The following is a 19,147-nucleotide window of genomic DNA, read 5'->3' as shown; positions in this document are numbered from 1 at the left end:
GGGGAGACAACCTGAGCTTTCAGTTAGCTTGGATTTGGGGCATGGCAAATTCAGAAAAGAGAATAGAGACAATAGGAGAAACAGTTTTCAGTGAGAACCTGATGAATATGATCTGGGGCATGCTGAGTTTAAGATAACTCTTGAATGTCTAAATGTAGCTGTGGTTATGCTAAAGCAATTGGCTCAATGGGATAGAAGTATGGGATAGAATTTCTGCTTTGGGAGTCATTTCTCAGTGTTTCACTGAGCTATTTTATGTGGAGCAGTATTGCATGTATAGCAATTCATTTTACAAATAATGAAACCAAGACAGAGAAAAGTTAAATAAATTGCCTGACATCCAGAGCTAACACAAAGCAGAATTGGGATTCAAACCCAACAGTTCTTGGCATATTTTGTGGTTATCAATAAACTTGCTGGAATAAAAGAAGGACTAGAGGGAAAGAATATATAGGAAAAGTAGAATGCTCTTTAGAGTCTACCAACACATACTTTCAGTGTGTACTTTGCCCAGTATTTACAGTGAAACCGTTTTCTTAAGTCTGATACAGTTTCAGGTGATGGGATTTTATTTTATCGATGGATGGAATATCTTTGTTAAAAGAACAAATATGAATTAGTAAAGAAGTGCAAGGATTCCAGTCTGAATTGGAATCAGAGAAATTTCCAAAATTAGATTGCTAGGGTGGAGAAAGTAATTATGAAACATAAGTAATAATGTTTTCTCTGTGCTTTTGACATTTGTGAAGTGGTGCTGTGAGGAACTCATCTTCAGTCCTCTCACAAGTTCATCCAATTTGCTGGATTTGGTAGAATCAATATAGAGACCACTACAGTTCTTTAAACATGCTATATTGATAAATGGATTCTTCTGCGATAGTTAACAAATATCACTTTTTCTGGGCTGGGGATATAGTTCAGTTGGTAGAGTGCTTGCCTCGAATGCACAAAGCCCTAGGTTCAATCCCCAGCATCAGAATAAATACATATTTATTCCAAATACCATGAGCCTTACATCAAACTTCAATGTCATTGTCTTGAAGACCTCTTTCTGCCCACATAGGAACAGGAAAGAAACCAGTATGTAACTCAGCTTTAAATATTTATTTAATTATTTATTTATTTTAATTTTTAGTTTCCCCTTTCTTCTTTCTTGGCATCCACTCCAATCCGTTTCACCAGAGCTGGTTGTGCAATGTCAGTGAGAAAGTCAGGAGGACCTATGTTTGAGCCAATAAACTGCCAAGCACATTAGAGCCCCTACTCAGGATCTCCATTTTGCTTAGTTTTAGATGAAAGACAGACCTCTCAACACATTAATGCTAAGGAGCAGGCTGGGTGATATTGGGCAGCATTTCAGTACCTAGCAAAATAGATTGAGGGGTCTATCTAAATACAAAATCTGTTCCCATTTTAGGAGAAGTTGTTTCAATTATTTTAGTGGCTCTTTAGTTACGGCTGCTGGCAATTACTACATTTTGTCTATAGAAATCTCATCATATCTGCCAAGGATTTGAAAATGAAAAGATATTCAGTAATATTTTAAAATTAAATAACACATGAATAAAAGTTCAATTTAAATCACTAATGTATACAATAATAGCAATTAAGATTTTCAAGATAATAGTAGCGGCTAGGGATACAGCTGAGTTGGTAGAGTGCTTGCCTCAAATGCACAAGGCCCTGGGTTCGATCCCCAGCACCACACACACACACACACACACACACACACAAGATAATAGAAAAAATCAAGAGACACAAGCGCCCCTGACTTATACAATGATACTGAAAAACCAACGCCGCTTAGTAGTTTCCATCAGATTCACAGTGGAGTTTTATGATATTTTCAACATGTCTAATATTTCATTTTCAATGATCCTGATAACAAATAACAGAAGGAATGTAATTTTTCTCTTGAAAGACTTTCATGTTTCACAAAAACCAAAATCTGTCAGCAGTTCTAAGTAGCACAAGAATACTATTTAAAGGATAGTAATTACAATATTTTTAATATTCCCTAAATTTCTTCCAAAGAAGTATGCTTTTTCTCTATTTTTTACACTTTGTCATCCACTTTATTCTGATCCAGATTTATAAATGTGATATCATTTTTCTTCTTTTCCATTCAATTTTGTTTGTTTGTCTTTCTTTTGCAGTACTGGGGATTGAGCCCGAGGCCTTATGTATACTAAGTAAGTGCTCTACTCCTGAGCTATATCACCAGCAGTTCCACTGAATTTTAATTTGGCAAGTTTTAATATTAATTTTAAAAATATCTATAATTTTAGTGTTAATTACTTACCTAATATGCACTTAGTCCTGGGATAGATTGTGTGGTTAAGAAATGGAGGTTGACTGGAAAGAAGAGATATGCCTATTTGTATTTGTAGGTGGACTATGACAAATAGAACCAAAGTGTTATGGCTTAAGAAAAAAAAATCCCCCTCCGCTTATTTTTTAGGTGATTATTGTTTATTCCAGGATGGTGGAAAGTTTCTGCTCCATGCAGTCATTCAGGAACCCAAGATGATGGAAGGTCTTCAACTTGTTGCCTTGCTCATCATTGATACCATTCAGTCTTCAGGAAAGAAGACCAACATGCAGGTGTTTTGGGCCCCAGCCTAGCAGTTGGATACATCACTTCCAACTTTTTTCCATCCGAAAGAACATTCTCCCTTACTTCAAGGGACTATAGAAACCACGAAGGAAGGGGAGAATGGATTTTGATGGACAATTGGCAGCTTCTGACTGTGAGAGAGGCAAAGCAATGAGAAAAGAGGAGTGCATGCCTCAGTACAAGGTTGGAGGTGGAACTTAGGATTTGAGAAAAGGTTGAAGTCAGTATGGAATGAAGGTTCTGTATGGGTTGCTGAGGAGAGGGGATATAATGGGACAGCAGAACATACACTGGATAAATGGAGAAAAAGGGTGAGAGGCAGAGGAAGGGATACCTTTTCCTTGCCTTTCTGAACTTCCTCCTTTTCAACTGGAGTCCCTTCTGTTTTATAGTATTTTAAATGCCAGTGTCATAATGAAACAGGTGACTGTGTTCCTTTTTGATCACACTTTGACCGTCCTACTCAGACTGTCCTAATTTTCTCTTTTCTTTCTCTTCTGCACAACTCGTTAAATGTGTACACACGTGTGCATACACACCCCTATGCGGACCTTGCAAACCTTGCCTTTTGTTCTTTTTTAATGTGTTTCTTCTCTCATCTTCATTTGACAGTCAGTGACCTAAGGACTAAGATAAGTTCATTCATTTCCATGTTGGACGTTGCATTGGGAACTATAGTCACAAAACTACATCAAACAGAATTCTTGCTCTTGAGAAACATGCAACAAGAAAGTGAAGACTCTAAACCCTGACCATCATTGTCTTGTCAGACAATCTTGTGTGTCTGAAAAGATAGATATTATTATGCTCATCTTTTAAATGAGGAATTTAGAAATCATAAGTTAACTGACTTCCCAGGTTAGGCAGCTATATGGCTGGTGATGGAAGTTTTTCCCCTACTTGAGGCTACCCCACTGCTGTTCCAACCCACTCGGCTCCTCTGTGCTGGTTCCTTGATCATTTTCATCTACAATTAGGCTCAGTAAGTAAAATAATATATTTATTATGATCAATTTTTATTTTGTAATTTCACTCTAATCTTGTATTCTCAGCTAAAATATTTCTTCTTCAATTTTGACTTAAGAAAAAGAATACATTCAAAACAATAAGCATATTTTAAAAGTAAAATATGAAGAACTGACTTCTAAAATATAATCAATATTTATCAAATATAAGCTTTGTGGGAAATTCTAGAGTTGGGAAGTTAATGGAAAAATATGCTCTATTCTTATCAAAATTATGCAGTATGAAGTTATCTCACTTGTGTTCCCTGTCGTCCCTCATGCCAGGCATCCACCCATCCATCCACCCATCCATCCACCCATCCATCCACCCAACCATCCATTTTATTCCTAAGAACATATTTATCGTGTGCTAGTATATCTGGGTGCGGTTTGGGTTCTGAAAATATAAAGACATATATTCTGCCCTGAAGTGGAAAGGCAGTGAAAGAAAAATTACAGAATATTTCTTAGCTCCTGAATCCCTTGTTTCAAGGCAAGGTCCAAGTCTGGCTCCCCAGAACAGAAAGCTATACCCTGGACCTTTCCTTGTCTTGCCTATTGACTCTATCAGTAAAAGATAAACAATTTTTTTCTCTCATATGAGACGTGGAACTCATTATCTCAAGAGCTGTCACATGCTAAAAATATAAACAAACAGCTTAACAAAAACAAAAGTGTTAAGTTCATGGGTGACATTCATATCTGGCTCCAAGTGAAAGCTGGGACACCTATTTGCTTCTGAAAGTTATAACAAGGACAGCCATTCCCTTCTATGTTCCTTCTGAATCACTGTCACAAGAAAATGGAGAGGAACAAGAGAAAGAAAGAAATGAAGACTATAGTTCACATTGTGTTTCCATATTAGGAAACCTCATTGTATTTTTTTTCCTAGTAACGCTCTGAGGACATGTTGAAAGTAATATGTCCTTTTTGGGGGAGAAAATTCTGCAAAAATATTGAATACTTCTGACAAAAATGGAACATGGCTTATTTACTATCTAAACTATACATAGATTGGAATTATCTCTGTATTAGAGTTGTGTTTGTCTCAAAGAAGGGAAATAATATCTGAACTAAAGAATCAAAAATGGTGGGTGGGTGTTTTAATTGATAAATCTAAGTGCAAAATAATGACAACAATAAACCCTTAACAGACTGCTTCTTCCTAGGCTTTCAGCTTTAGAGTCGGTTGAATATTGGTGCTTTGTTAGAGTATTGCTACACTCATTCCTCCCAGACTTTCAGCCTTCCCAGCACCAGTGTGTATATTCCAATTGACTTGATTTAAAATGAGCATGGATAAAGCTTCTGGGTCCTGTACCTGGTGGGCTATTTCTCATTTTCTGTTATAAAACGCTGAAAAATATCTCCAAGTCTTCTAAGATGGGACATGTGAAAGATGCATTTTGACTTTCCAATGTATTACCATCTTGATATGAAATGATTAGCCATGACATGAGAAATGGTTTCAATACTGACTTCTTTATAAACTCTATATTCAAACATCTGTAAAACTCATGACATGACACCTAAGGATATTAGAATGAGGCTCTGGTGAGTCACTGTGTAAATCCTAGCACTTAAAGGGTAAGGTTTTCCCTCTACGGAGTGTGATAGTGAAGTACACTGTTTGAAATATGGGCAAGCAAATGGATTTGGCAGTTCTTGTTTTTCCTCTTAGTAAAAAAAAAAAAAAATTGCTCAAACTCTAAATGCAAATAAGAGGGCTTGGAGCATTCCTTAGCCCCTGAAATGCTACAGATGGCACCCTCATATCCAATAGGGCATGATGAGCTGTCTTGATTTCCAAATTGTACCTGAGATTCTCAGAATTTTACCCCCCAAACTGTTCTTTAAGTTTTAATTCTCTTTGAATCAGATATCAGAATGGAAAAATCAGAATCAAACAAATGTTATTACCATATAGAAAATCAATAAGTTTTTAGAAAGAAAAAAGGGAAGGGTATTGCCCTGTACACTCATCGTTTACGGGCATACCACCCTGAATGCGCCTGAGCTCGTCTGATGTACACTCATCAAGGAAATATTTTACTGAACCCTTAAGGGTTCTCCTCAGCCCAGATGCTTTCAGACAAAGCTACCAGTTGAGCTTCACTGCACAGCGTTTAATCTCTGTCCTTGAAGTTCACCAATTAACGTGCTCTGTGATTTCCTCCCTGTGATAGCCTCTGGCTGCGTTTTTACTGCCTTCACAGCTCCTGGCAGAGAGCTCTTCTCCCACATTCACTACAGAGTAAACAGGAATTTGGTCCCAGGGTAACTGGCTGCTCTCCAGCAGAAGAATGCCAGTTATCCAGGAGCTTTGGACCTTTGCTTCTGCTTGATGTGGACTTGTTTTCACTAGGGAAACACAAGGACAAAAAAGAGTTGTGATGGCTTTGAATCTTGAGGATTATTCCTTTCAAGTGTGTGATAACCTGAGATTCTTCTTTTTCCCAAATGGCTTCTAGCCCTCTCTTACCTCTTCACTACCTCACTTTTATGATGATTACTGAAATGTACCAAAGATGCCCTTGGAAGAGTATGTTCCAATCAGAAATACAACTGACCTAGTAGACATGGGTGTATTGTTCTCTGTGACATAGAATGCACTTATAAAACTTCCAAAATTCAGTTTTCATGGGAATATAACCGTGGCTATCTAAGTTAAGGATAATTCAAAATAAGCATTAAGAAAATAATGGAAAAAAAGACTTGAGGTTTCAAGAGTAGGAGAGCTTCAAATTTGAGTTAGTTTATACTAGACTTAAATTTTACCAAAAATTAAGAGGCTTAACTAAATTCAAAAAAGGCAAAAAGAATTAACTATTCATTGTGGTTGGAAAAAAGTAAGAGTAAGAATTCTAGGCTACTGGAGATAGGGTTACCTAAAAGACTCCTCCTTTACAATTCTCTTGAAGAAGTTTGTACTTTAACATTGGCTACTGTGGCTTCTCAATTCTGCTATGAACTACACCACACACAGGACTCCATAACTGATATTATTTTCCCCTAAAATATATTTAGCAGATATAGTAACAATTGTTCAAGGCTTAGCAACAAGAAAAATGTAATTCCTTCAATTTACCCAAAAATGTACACTGAATGGTCAAAAGACAAAATGATGAATATATTGTGTATCCTGGTTTACAAAAATTTATTATTTATTATTATTTGCTGAAAACTTGAATGGAAAGCTATTGCTTTTTTGGAATTTAATTTAATTTATGAATTCAATCTTTTAAAATTTTGCCTATGACGTGGAACCTTCTGAATAGACAAATGAAGATTTGCAGAAGTCTTTTTTTCCCCCCTAAGAGGTCTGAATAGTAATATTAGTTCATGTTAGCATGCACCTGCAGGTTTTAAACCCAGTATGTTTCAGAGCTCAGTCAGGTGAATTCCCAGCCTAGGAGCTCTGAAGTTGAATGATGTATGATTTTTACCCTCAGGATCCCTCAGTCTAGTGGAGAATCTAGATACACAAATCAACACTGATGATTAAAAAAAAATGTTGGAAAGAGGAATGAGACCAGCTGCTGTGGAAACGTGGATGAGAAACCAGTTCATCTTGAAAGGGAGATTGGTACAGGTGAGCATTACAGAACAGGGGTGTCTGAACAGGCCCTGGAGTCCAGTGTTGGAGGAGGTAGAGCTTGGTGGAGGAAGACAGGATGGTGTGAAGGAACACGGCCCTTCTGGGTAGTGACCAGGGGGCATGGCTGGAAAAGGAGGTGAGAACTAACAAAAGGCTGCTGCGTATAGCTAGGCACTTTGGACTTCTTTCTGGAAAGTCTGAAGAGTCTTCAGAGAGAGTAGTGTAATCAGATTGAGGTGCCATTTGGGATTTCACATGTGGGGAAACCGAGCATTTGTCAAATGCTTATAAACCTGCCAAAATATAGAAATCGATCCATATATGATGTACTCATTTGAATCATGGATTATTATTTCTCTAGAGAGTGAGAAATTTCTTAGTAACTGAAACACTCCCTGAGAATATATAAAGGGTGGGATAAAACTAATCATGCTTAGAAAATTTCTTACTAAAACCAGCTCCAATAAGAGTGGATATTTCAATAGTCACACCATTTTTCTTTGTTACATCTGTAGCATCAGAAGATCAGGTAAGAGTTCCAGGGTCTTATTGTGGCTACTTACCCAGATGGGCACTCTTTGTCAGGCCACTTGACTTTTTAGACTATTGGTTGCTTTATCTATAAAATTATTACACCCATGAGTCATTTAATCTGAAGATTAAATGAGGTTAAATGAGCTAAAAACGTTTGGAAACCTTAAAGTAGCATAAAAAAGTATAAAGTTGTGGTTATATTATTAAAAGCAGAAGGTCAGTTAATAAAAATACTAATAATGTAATTCTTACTTATTGAATATTTCTTTTATGCCAGTACTGTTTTAAATTCTTTCCATGTGATCTCATTTAATTATCATAGTAATCCCAGAGGAGACATTTTTACAGAGAAGGAAACTGAGGCTGGTCAAGATTAAGCAGTACATGAGCAATGGAACCAGTAATCAGACCCATGCTCTACTGCCTATAAGATTGGGTGTGCGCGTCTGTCTGTCTCTCTCTCTCTCTTTTTTTTCCCCAAAGCCATAGGTGGAATTTTATTTAGGAAAGCAGAACATTCAAGGGAGAATGTGCTCTATCTTTAGAGTGAGAAGCTATTGAGGTGAAGCAAAGATCATGCATACAAGAGAGGACACAGGCCATCTCCAGAGGGAGAATTGGCAAGCCTGGGTTCTTGACCACTACTTCTCAATCTTACTTTAAAAGCCAAGCAACTGATGAGAGATTATCAACTCGTGACAATTAGAGAACTATTAGGCTACAGTTCATCAGTGTTCCTTGTCACTGTCAGAAATAGGAACCCAGAGATGAAAATAGAAAATGTACTCCCTTGCCTGCTCTTCCATGTAGAACCACAACCATTATTGTTGACTACAAATACAATATGCTATGAGTTTTTGTTGTCAAAATATGACTCAGGGAAGAATTTTACATAGAGGTCATTCTTTTTTCAATGAGACAAAACCATATAGTCTTTCAGATTACGGTCTGTGTAATTGCTCTATAAGGACATTGCTAAAGAATAGAACACAGAAAACTTGTGATACTCATGCCTAGCTTCCAACCCCAACACCTGTCCTCTGTTGAAGATGAGAGAACAATTTGTCACTTGTAGGTCCATGAGACGCTGAAGAAACTAGAACCAGTGCAGCTGTCTTTCTACAATGTTCTGAGCATTCCAAGGGATTTTATGAATGTTCCAATGGTGGTGAAGCTTTTAGGGCAGTACTGCAATTAGTTACATTTGTACATGACTTGGTTTAATTATTAGTTAGTATTTATTATTTGAACCCTGACTTGGTTTAATTATTCACTGGGATAAATCCAACCCCATATCTCTTATTTGTTGATGTGATTCTTTGCATCTCCTGGATATAATCTCGGTGGCTTCTATCCCATCTTTGTCTAAAAGGGTGTCTGCCCTGGCCATGACCTGGGTACTGGATCAGACTCCGGTCTTCCCTAAGCATGGTTCCTACTGCAAAGCAGCAGATGGCAGAATTGAGCTTGGCTTCTGTGGTTGCCTTTTTTCTCACCAGTCTTTGCTAGTGAAGTTGCAGTACTCTAAAGCATCTACTTAAAATACCTTTATTTGTTTGTCAAAAGTAATTCAATATATCTATTTTACTCTGTTTGCATCTCGTACATCGCATGTTGTATAGTGCTTTCTCAAAAAAAAAAAAAGCTTATAGTTACTTTACTCCATGTCCACTTCTCCTTCAGGGCAATTTGATCTCAAAAGGACACCACCCTTTGTTTTTGGAATTTTTTGTCTATTTTCTCCAATTTCATTAAAACCTTCTATAATCCTCTTCCCTTCTTTTTAGAAAAAAAATCTGAAAATCAATATTAGATTGTTTTTTCATGTCCTTCAAAATTTTCAGACAACTCTACAGCCTTATGACTATAGTAAAAATTCCTGTGAAAGGAAGTAGGATCCTCTCGATATAAATGTGGTTTTTGAGATAATTAGATTTTAAAGGTTCATAAAGCTTGAAGCTAGGGAGAAACTTTCAGGACAAAATATAAGAGTCAATGGAGGAAGAAGAAAGTTTGTGAAAGTAGAAATCTGAAAGTAGAATATTTTGTTCAAAAGTGAGAATACTATGGAAAAAGCCAGAAGCCAATTGACTCCACCCCCTCTTTGAAAATGTTGGAAAGCACAGAACATACATTTTCAGAAAGTCTTCCATTGGAGTGTGTGTTACTCAGCTCTTCATCACTGTGACCAAAATCTGACAAGAACAACTCCAAGGAACAAAGATTTATTTTTGGCTCATGGTTTCAGAGGATTCAGTCCATGGTTGGCTGGCTCCTTGGCAAAAACATCATGGTGGAAGGGAAAAGAAGAGGAAAGCTGTTCAGTTCATAGCAGCTAGGAAACAGGGGGAGAGGGTTACAGGACACGGACATGGGATGGGACAGAGACAGAGGAAAAAAAGTAAAAGGCAAGAGAGAAGATAAACCCTTTCAGGGCAAAGTCCTAATGACCTACTTTCTCTAACTACTTCCACCTTCTAGTAGCCCATTCAGCCATTAGTGGTAATCTACCAAATGGATTAATCCACTTATGAGATCAGAGTCCTCATAATCTAATCACTGCCCTGCCTCTGAACTTTGGTGCATTGGGAACTTCAACACATGAGTTCCTAGGGGACATCCCTGATCCAAATCATAACACAGTGACTTAGAAAAAAACCTGGGAGTTGTTACCCTAGTTGTTATCCACTGGCAGGAACCAGAAGAAGGGGATCCCCCCATGAGGACTTCTTGAGGTGATAAGAGGTGTCACTGGGTTTCAAATTCAGACTACATTCTAGAGAGAGAGAATCTAACCAGATACCTACTACTTAGCAATTAATAGAGCTAAAAGAAAAACTTAAATTGGTTTAGGGTTAGACATAGACTACATAAAGCTTGATCATGAATCAAACTAAAAGAGTTCATTGGCTTACTATGTACCCTGTATTTCTCCACACCAGTAGACAATGTGAGCTTTGTGATTTATCTACTGATGAAACATTTTCTGGACATCCTCATGTCGGGGAGGTATTTGAATGAGAAAAGCATAAGGCACAGGTATCAGGTTGAGATAAAACCATAGAAGCTTGAAACTGACCAAGATCTGTTGACAAGAATTTTAAAATTAACACCTGAATTATTTCTCTGCTCCTCTCCTTCCTTCCTAAGAAAGGGGAAAAAGTGGATAAAGTTTGTGGCAAATGTTGAGACTCAGACAATAATACCCAATGTATGGGGCTTCAGCATGCTGAGGACTTTGAATTGAAAACATGGAGGGTTCAGAATAGCATCAGAACCAAGGTTTCCTGACTCTCTCCTGCCCTCCTGTGCCCTGCGTTCTTCCCTGAAGCCAATCACAAACAATAGAATTCCTCTTCCCCAGGCAGGTCATAGAACCCTTCTTCTCCAAAATAAGCCATCAAGCCAAAAATATGACTCTAGCTTTCCCCTGCCTTTCTGTGTAAGAGCTGAATCTCTCTGATCTGCTTTCTGATAGTGGATCATAAGACCCTCACTTCAGAAGGGATCCTGTCTATACTCAGAGGGAAGAATCCAGACAGACCTGGCTGAGCTTCTGCCTTTAGTCTCATACCCTTTTTGTCCAATCCTATTTCTACACAGCTGTCCCCTTTTCACTGAATCTAAGTATTAAAATGGGTCATTAGATCTTTCATTTCTGAAAAACCCCCTTGTCATGTAAGTCTTGGAATAAATGAATTTGTTTTTGCTTTTTTCTTGTTAACATTTGTCCTAGGAATATTAGGTATAATCCCTTTGAAAAGTTGTATATAAAAGTATATGGGGGGGGGGGGAGGTACCACATCTCTCTGCCTCCTTGGGGAAGAAATAGTCTATGACCTTTACTTTAAAAAGCATGTCTTGGTATCTGTTTCCCACGTTAATTGCCTAGCCAGTCTTTGGCAAGGGAATAGCAGTCGTTTCCCTAAACCTAAATTTAACAGACACCTGATAACTCTGTACTTGCTGATAGGAACCCAAGTAAACAAGAGTTGCTCAGGGCACCATAGCCATTTTTACCCTCCTCAGACCACGTGGGAAATTGATACAGAAAGAATGTAGCTTGATTGACAAGCAATTTGTTCCTGAGTGAGAAGTTGATCTATGTTCTGTTAACTTTTACTACTATCAAAAAAGCCAGTAAAATAATTTGGAAATGCTGTATATGACAAAAGGAGAAAACTAACCTAAGATAAGCCACACCTTACCATTTCTTTTAAAAGAGTAAATAATTGCTATAGCTATATTTTCCTGAAGTCCCAAAAGGAAGATTTTGTAACCATTAGACCAGAGGTTCTCAACCTTTGCTGCACATTGGAATTGCTTGCAGAGCTGTGAAAGAGGATTGAAGTCCAGGCTGCAGTCCCCACAGACTCTGTTAAATGAGTCTAAGGAAAGTCCTGGACGGTGCATTTCATAAGCTCCACAAGTGATTGCAAAGTGGGCACCTTTAAAGGCCAGAATGGAGGATGTGTGTTAAGGAATGGCAGAAAATGAGATCTGGGAGGAACTTCATGTATCAAGTTAAGAAATCTATGTTTATCTTACAGATAATGGGGCAGACCTTGGAGTATTTTAGATGGAGAGGGGCCACCAAATTTTGCTAGTTTCTGAAGTGGATTGGCCTTGGCAGCACTGGGCCATGGACTTCAATTGCTGTTCGCATATTCCATGATCCTTGGTATTGCCGGCTTGCTCTCCTGGCTGCAAGTGCTGTTCAAATTTTGATTCTGTCTCCCCTCTTTTGTCTTTTAAACTCAGTCTTGTGAGTCTGCCTCATATGGTGCCTTTATCAAAGATAATTTTGTGCTATTAGAGACTTTCTCTAGGTTATATCTTTAAAATCGTTTCCTCAACACCATCAATTGGTTAGTACAAAGTGTAAAGGCTTAGGTCTCTTTAGACTCTAAATTTCTTCCATTTCTATATGAAACTATATAAACCTGTTAATGATAACAGGTTTTCATTTTACTATTAGGAAATTTGTGGTTTCTAAACTGAATTAGAGAATCACATGACATTAGCTTGGTGAAATACATTAAAATGAGAATCATCTTTTAAAAAATAACTACTTTCCACTTAATTTAAGCTTCTAGAGATTCTTCATTGCCTGGATGAGGACTTCTTTAAAGAGGACTTGTTTGATGAAGGTCAGACATGATTATAAAGAACTTTGGGATGAGCAGAAATATTGAATGGTGTCCAAAAGACTAGTATGCCTTACCTTGGACACCCTATAGGTTTATCTGATTGTATAGGGGTTTTTGTCTTTCATTGTGTTTGACTTATTTTGTAATTTTGTAAATTGAAGAAAATAGTGATACGAATTATTTTGTCCAGTAAAAGTGCAAATGACAGGCTGTGAATGCAGCTCCATCATAGGACACTTGCCTAGCATCCAGGAGGTCTTGAGTTCGATTTTAGAAAGAGGAAGGAAGGAAGTTAGGAAGCTGGGCAGGCCTGCAGGCAAATGATCAGATCATTACCATTCACCCTACAAGCACCTCTTTTGCATCTTTCATAGACATTTGTTCTTTTTAGCATGTGTTGTCCAAGGCCAAAACCTCAGGCTTGATGATTGCTTAGAAGGACTCACAGGACTCATAAAGGGCTTTACAGTAATGGTTATGTTTTATTACAGTAAAAGACTTCTATTAGAATCAGCAAGAGGAAAAAGAGGTAAGGCAGAGTCCAGGAAAAACCAGGGAGAAGCTTGCAATTGTCTTCTCCCAAAGGATTTGCATGCCCAGCTTGATTTACCAGCAATGATATGCAGCACACATACGAATTTTGCCAACCTGGGATGCTGAGGGCCATTGCCAAGTAGGAATGACGCATCGAAATTTCCTTGCCAGCGTACCCCATGTTAAATGGATTTGCCTTGGAAATTTGCTGTGACATTGCATGTGTGTTTGAGAAAGGTGACCCTGCTCAAGGACGAGGGTGGATCCAGGTTTAGGGTGTATCCTGCAGGTTTTAGGAAGTATCCCGGTTTAGGATAATTTGGGTTTAAGGCGTTCCCGGTTTAAGACAATCTGGGTTTAGGGAAGTTCCAGGTTTAAGGTTATTGCTGCTGGGAATAGGGTGTATCCTGCTGCCTGAGTTCCCGTTGAGCTCTCGTGGAATTGAGAGAGATTTTTGGGACGTGAATTGTGCGGCAGAACTGGGATTTCCCCAGAACGTGTGTGTAGAGGCCGGTGTGAGTTCGGGAATAAAGAATTGCTGTTTGAATCTACAAGGTGTGTGGTGGCTCGTGATTCTGTGCCCAGCCAAGACTGCGGCACTGGGAAGCTCACCTGAGCCTTGGTATCCAGGCTTTTTGTTGGAGATCAGTGACATAGCACCTGCGTGCCTTTAGCTACTCATTCTCCAGCCCCTAGAGGTCAAAAGAGCACCATGTGGCCCAATGCCTCAGACATGCAAAAACAGTTTTAGCAGGCAAACTATTTCAAAGGCTGGGAGATCATGTCATTAAATTAGAACTCCGCAATGTGCAGAGTTTGGGTAACTCAAGACTGCTGAGTTAGCCCTTTCCTGAATATCTACACACACAGATAGGCCTGTTCTTTGAATCTCCATAGAAATAGGTGTTGCTGCTGTTGTTTTCATCTTGTTAATAACAAGACTAAATGACATATCTGACATATTGGTGTTCATGTGAGCTATGATTTTAATTTTTAAAGAAAAGCTAACCTCTAACAAACACATGAACATAAAAATCACTAATGCTTTTCTTACTGATTTCTTCTCTCTCTGTTCCCTTCTCTACCTCTCCAAAACTGTGTGTATGTTTGCCAATAGGGACATAGGGAAACATTAAAGCTTAGAATATGCCCTTATTTCATATTTACCTTACCATTGTGAAAAGTTATCTTTCCCAATGCTGAATTAAGAGCTAGCTCTTCATGTCTATCATGAACTGTTGTTTAGACAGGGCATTCATGGAGGCTGCCCAGCCTCTCTGTCCCTCTATTCTGTTGAAGCAGACAGATTTGGGGGTTTCATTTTGCAGATAATGAAACCAAAGCTCAGAGTTATAAGGTAACCTGTCTAAAATGTTACAACTGGCAAGTGGACGGACTTCTTCTTGAAGGTCTAGACTCACATATCCTACAACGCGCTGGTGTTTCTACTTGAAAGTCCTGCTGACATCACAAACTTAATGTACAAAACTACAGCTTTCCTCTTTCTCTCTCCCTTCCTCAATTTCTTCCGTCTGCAGTTTTGATCATTCAAGTTTGGAGCCTGGGGCTTTTTCTGACTATTGCTCCCTTTTCTCTCCCTTCCCATATCCAATCTATCTTCAAGTCATTTGGATTCTGGGTTAGCTTGCTGTTATTGTAATAAATACCTGAGATAATCAATTTATAAAGAGAAAAGGTTTCTTTGGGCCCAAAATTTTAGAATTTTCAGTCCATGATGGGCTGGCCCCATTTATTGTGGTCTCATGGAAAGGGATCATGGTGGGAACATGTTCATCTCATGATGAGAAAGTGAAAGAGTAGAAGAGGAACATCCCAACATCCCCTTCAGGGGCTCATCCCCAATGGCCTAACTTCCTCCCACTAGGCTCCGCCTTTTAAAGATCTCACCACCTTCCAATAGTAACACGGGTTGGGGACCAAGTCTTTAATATACATCTTTTGGGAAATATTTAAGATTCAAACTATAGTAGATTCTATCTTTATGGTTTATTTCTAGCCATATTCCTCTTTCCATCTCTACTGTGTCCATTCTAGCTCAAGACACCAGGTCTTCCTGTAGCTTTTTTATCTTTCACCTTTAATCCATTTCCATGTTGTAGCCAGTATGATCATTCATTAAAATGTCACCATGGTACTTAAAATCCTTCAATGCCACAGTAACTTACTTCCTAACAAGCTCAAAAGTGTGATCTGGCCCTCATTTACCTCCCCAGTCCCACTTGCCTTCTGCCTACCGTGTTCTAACCCCATGGACCTCTCTGTCCCTCAATCAAGCCTCAGTAGCTTTTACTTTAAAGCCTTTGCCATTTTGTTTTCTCTAGTCAAATATTTCTGCTGCTCTTCATCCTCCAGTTGCCTGGTTCACTCCTGTTTAACTCTTCTAGTTTAAATGTCAGTTGCTTAAGATTTCTTTAAATCCTCTAATTCCATGTCAGTCTTTCCTGTTATTTTCTAACTACACCCTGTTCTTTCCCTTGTGGTATTTTTTAATCATTGTAATTAAATATGATTTTTTCATGTCCCACCAGCTCCATGAAAGCAAGGATTATGTCTTTTTTTATCCACAATTGTATCCCAGCAAAAGTTACATGGCATATAGTAGGTGCTCAATGCAAGTTTTTGGAAAGCTTGAAAGCCAAGCAAATCCCAGAGCCTCTCATTCCAATCCTGGAATCTTTCTCTGATGGTGTACTGCCTCTTGGGAAGTCTTTTCAGTTTTACTATTCTTTTTCAGTTTTCCTCTTGTAAATTTAATTGTTTGTGACTCAAAGTATAGTTAACCCTCTTATCACAACATTTAAAAGTGCTACATTAAACGTTTGAAAACAAACGTGCCTTGAGGAATTGTTGAATCAGTTGGAGGGAGTCTGGGGCTCTTATTCTGAAGCCATTTAATCCTCACCCATCTTGGACATTTCCATTCTCTAAATTATCCCATGAGTATAGCCTGTTTTCTTTGTGTCACCTCAGGGAAATCTATACTCTTCAGAGACCTGCCTGCCTTTCCACCAGCATCTGCACAGCTCGCCTCTCTTCTATTCAAATTACACTTAGGGGTTGAGGGAAACCATTTGTCCTCTATCCCATGGTATCAAAAAAGCGATGTGCTGCAGAGAGCAGCTCTCTGCCTGGAAGATGCTGTTGGTCATAGGCAGAGCTACCAGGTCCTGAAGAGATGCTCTGTAACGAACGGGAGGCACACGCCATCTCTAACCTCTACAGCGACCTTGGAATGGAGGTGTTGTGATTTCATTTGTGTCACTTATCTGTTATTGCTGTGCACCAAAAGCCCCCCAAACTCAGCAGTTTAGAACAACACACTCTCGCTAAACTCACAGCCTCCGTGGGTCAGAAATGCAGGCCCCACTTAGCTGGTTCTACTGCTTCAAGGTCTCTCACAGGTGGTCTCCATATTGCCTGATGCCGCAGTCATCTTGAGGTTTGACCAGGGCACGATCCACTTCCATGTTGAAGTAAAGGGTGCTTCTGTCTCGTGGCTCTTGTCAGAGACGCCAATGGGAGAGAGAGTAAGAGAGGACACAGGATGGGAGTGACAGTCCTTACCTAACTTAACCTTCACCTTGCAGGGGATAGCCAGTCACTCTTGCCATGTTCTATTTATGGGAAACAATACACTAGGTCCAGTGGCATCACACAAGGGTGTGAATGCCAGGAGGTCATCACTCAGGGCTATCTCAGAGACTGCCTACCACATCCTTGTACAGAAACTGAAAAGCCACTCAGATGAATGAACCGAGGTGGAGGCTGAGATTCAAAGCCACCTCCATCTCATCCAGAGCCCACATTTTTCCTGTTGTGTTTTGGAACTTATGATGTCCAACAAGTGATTATCGCTGAAGGTGATTCTGACACCACAAATCAGTGCCAGAAAATAAACCAGATACCTTTTGTTTTCATAAACTGCTAATCTCGGCCACTCGTTGAACAGTGTTCTAAGTTTGCTTGGAAGAGGAGCTTGCTTAGATCATGGGTATAGGAAGGCAACATGAGCACAGAGGGTGCATCCTGAGATGGTGAGCTGTGGCACAAATGAAGGGCATGCCCAGTGACTCTGCAGAAGCCTAGGAAGACTGGTATGGCTTTGGGACAGCCTCCATGCAGAGGAATGGTGCATTTAGTCAGAATCAGCAACTCGAATATTCAAATATCAAACCACCAGAAGGAATAGGGAATGGCAGGGCCTGATCACCACCCCTCCTCTGTCTCTGAATTCTGTCCTGACTTGTCACTCTACCTCTGCACTCATCTGGGGTTGGAGGGTCATTTGCAGCAGCTGCCAGGATCTTCTGCCTGGAAGTATTTACTGTTTGAACATGAGCCATTCAAGGGCTTTGATTCCTAACCCTCAAGGTTATTCTCCATATCAATACAGCTGGTCCACAGCTGTAGGTTAATACCAGGTTAATGCAGGCCTGGTGACAAGGAGCAATTGAAGGCAAGTGGGCATGGCGTTGCTCAATACCAACCAATGAATCGAGCTGACTGATAGGGTCACTGATGTCACCCAAGTCTGTGTGTTTTGCTGTTCTCTGGGCTCTGGGGACGAGGATCTTCACAGATTAGCATTTCCCATTTCACATAATTTCTCCTACCCCTCTTTTTAGAGCAAAAGTGAAAAACAAAAGTGGGGAGGGTTGCATTCTTTAAATGAATCATATTCTTCCCTACACACCAAAAAGTTGGGGAAATTAGGTGTTCTGAATGTGTGGGTGTTGTCTTCTTGGAGCTTCTTCGATTTTTTTTTAACAGATCACAGAATATAATTTGCTCCCTATGAAACTTGGAGAAGAGCTTGGGCCTCATAATAGCCCTCCAAAGCTATCTTCTCAATGTCAAATTGCAAAGAAAAACTGCTTTTACCAGATCTACCAAATGGCTTCTAGATTATAAAAATAGAAGAAAGGCCAAGAATTTCATGCTAATCTCCCACGTAAATCTCATCTGGATGAAGTGGGTTATGTGTAAGTGAAAAGAAAATGAGAGGCTTTCTCCAACAGGTGCCAAAGTACAGGTCTCTGTCAGCACAGAGACCAGGGAGGACCACAGCCGGCTTGATGGCAGGTTACCATGTGCCACTTGGCTTTCTTTACTTGCCCTTTTACATAACGGCCTTTTAAAAGCACCCTTACAACTATAGGACTGAGTTGCCGGTGCCTTTCTTTCTTGGAGGAGAATGACTTCTCAGCACTCAGGTGACAGACGGGAATGACAAGGGAACACATGACGCACACTCTACTTCCTTGCGGCCACTTTTCTGAACTGCTCTGCAGCTCAAGATGAAGTCGGGTCCAAAGAACTCTGCTCCTTCCTCTCCTCTGTAGCATCCAGAGGTAGATGCCAGGTGAGCCGCTGGGGGTCCATGGAGCTTTGGCAGTTTTCAGTGCTGGCCCTGATAGAAGTTCTTCCGGCAGAAGTCTGGAACTCCTCTTCCGAATTATGTTCTTTGAAGACACTGCAGTGTGATCAACAGTGTGATGTCGTCTAGGAATCTAGAAGGTGCACATCTACGTGTGTGGACGAATGAACAAGAGGCACAGGTTGACACAGTGTTGACATCCCTGGCTGAAACTGCCTAACGGAGTCCAAGAGTTTCTGGTCTGGAAGGGACTTTAGACTTATGGTAATAAATGGTCATGTTTATAAGTGGACCATCGAATTAATCTCATGG

General features: G+C 39.6%; 1 long non-coding RNA gene across 1 annotated transcript in view; it reads right to left on the bottom strand.

Annotated features, from left to right (window-relative positions):
• The window catches only part of LOC308651646, a 42,285-nt gene extending 25,324 nt beyond the window's left edge, over nucleotides 1–16,961 (bottom strand). Inside the window, exon 1 of the long non-coding RNA XR_014022631.1 lies at nucleotides 16,795–16,961. This is a non-coding gene — a long non-coding RNA (uncharacterized lncRNA). The remainder of the gene's footprint in view (nucleotides 1–16,794) is intronic.
• Between the last annotated feature and the right edge of the window lie 2,186 nt (nucleotides 16,962–19,147).

This window comes from Spermophilus citellus, assembly GCF_964194105.1.
Source record: "Spermophilus citellus genome assembly, chromosome: 6".
Taxonomy (NCBI): domain Eukaryota; kingdom Metazoa; phylum Chordata; class Mammalia; order Rodentia; family Sciuridae; genus Spermophilus; species Spermophilus citellus.
Note: the sequence above shows the minus strand (reverse complement) of the source record. Positions and strands in the feature narration are given on the sequence as shown.